Below are 2,014 nucleotides of genomic sequence, written 5' to 3'. Positions count from 1 at the left end.
GGAAGGTGTAGACCAAGGAAGAGGTCCAGGAAAGGCAATAGGGAATGACTTCAGGGTTATTGGAAGAAGGAATTCTCCTGTTGGAAGCCCAGCAAGAGGATGCCAGGGTTGGGGTTTGGCCCAAAGAGAAGACACTGAGAATGCCTGTGCAAAGCTGGTGTTGKGCCAGGAGCACTTTGAGGTTTGGCTTGGGGCAAGAGTCATCTRTTTTGGTGCTTAATCACCTGTTTCACTGCCTAATTTTAAGAGTCTGTTTCTTCTCACCTTTAAAATCCAGAACATGGCGTTGTAGCGCTGCTTTGGGGAGTCATTGAGACATCTCCTCAGTTCACGTGAGATCCGTGATGGAAGCTCTTGGCTGGGTCAGATATGAAGCCAGAACCCGACTCAGTCTCCATCTGTTTTTTTTCTGTCGAGTTCACATTTTCCCTGGCATTGATCTTACCATGTTCAACTCCTTGTGCAAGAGATCTGAAGGACCGACTGGAGCCCAGGTTTGGTGTTGAGTCTCACCTGGAGGAGGCTCAGGTGACTCCAGGATCGGAATAATCTGCACATCTTGTCTGAAGACGTCAGAGTGACTCAATGTGGGCGTCTTATCTGCAGGAGCTGAGTGTGGTCAGCACCCAGGCATCTGGCTGACTTGGCAGATCTTCTCCTTGGTTATGGAACCTCCTCATGGGATGTTCCAGTGAAGTCCTGGTGCCTTTGTACCACGGGTTTGGTGTTCAGGAGGGAGGCCAGGAGAAGGGATGATCTGTTTTCTGCACCTAAACCCGAGGCATTCTGCAGCTCCCCTGGGCTGCTACTCATGAACGAGTGAACTGGGCTGCAGGATGGTCTGGGGAGCTTCAATCTCCATCTGGGAGGTGACCACGGAGAAACCAGTCCATCCTGATTGCAGCTGCTGTTGGAAGGAGGGTGTCCCCTCCATGCTGTGGGGCTGCTGCCCGTTCTCCAGCTGCAGGAACAACCTCTGCATAACCCTTGGCCCGTCTTGCTCCCCTTCAAAGGTGGAGAACCTTTTCTCTCAAGGGTGGGGTCACCACTGGCCAACTCTTTCCTGAGTTCCTGGGGAGGGCTAATCCTTGGAAAAGTGTTTTCTGAGTCCCTCAGGGGTGGGATAACCCTTGCCAGCTCTCACCTGAAGCCCTCAGGACGGGGATAACCCTTGCCCAATCAGGAGTTAGGGGTGGGATAACTCTTGGCCAACTGTTGAGTCTCTCAAGGGTAGGACAACCCTCGGCGAACCGCTGGCTCCTTCAGGGTAACATTCTCCCCTCCTCCTCCACACCCCATTCCCTGCAGACTTTGGGGCCTCGAATCCCCATCCCAGTGAAAGTCAGGATCATTTATGTTTCTGATGCCTCGTGGTATTTTCAAACCCCATTTAGTTGCCCAGATCTCATTGGAGACTGAAAATTCCTTCTGAAGGTCTGTGTTTGTATGTAGGTATTTGAATGGCCTTAAATTCATGTTTTAAATATTTTCAAGGGCTGGAATGTGCATTTTCTGTCACTTTTTCATTACTTGCGCCGTTTTCTAGATAAATACGAACATTCATTTTCTATTTAATTAATTAAATTATTCAAGTATTTAATTGGCAATGTCCAGGTAGATCAAACCTTCAGAATTCTTTTTAAATAACATTTACAGACGGCTTCCTTTGAAACTAGAATCTATTTTTTTTAAATAAAAAATTATACCATTTGATTTGATTTATTATCAGATATTATTTGTATTTCCTATAATTAATTAAAATTTCATTTACATGCAACACAAAAAAGGGGTTTATTTCAGAGACATCCTATAAAATAAATTTCTAAACCACATTCCTAAACCACATTCCTTTCCCAATAGATTATTAGGAAGCAAAAGGTTATACTGTGCCTTGGGGGTTGCAACAGCTCCATTTCTCAGCAGGTTTTTCCATGTCAGTCATCTCATTTTTGTGAAAAAAAACCAAGTAAATCAGAGGTCGTAGGATTCACCAGAGCAGCAGGAATCCATCACC

This window comes from Malurus melanocephalus, unplaced genomic scaffold (assembly GCF_030028575.1).
Source record: "Malurus melanocephalus ecotype Western Australia unplaced genomic scaffold, MMel_1.1 scaffold_1451, whole genome shotgun sequence".
Classification (NCBI taxonomy): Eukaryota; Metazoa; Chordata; class Aves; order Passeriformes; family Maluridae; genus Malurus; species Malurus melanocephalus.
Note: the sequence above shows the minus strand (reverse complement) of the source record.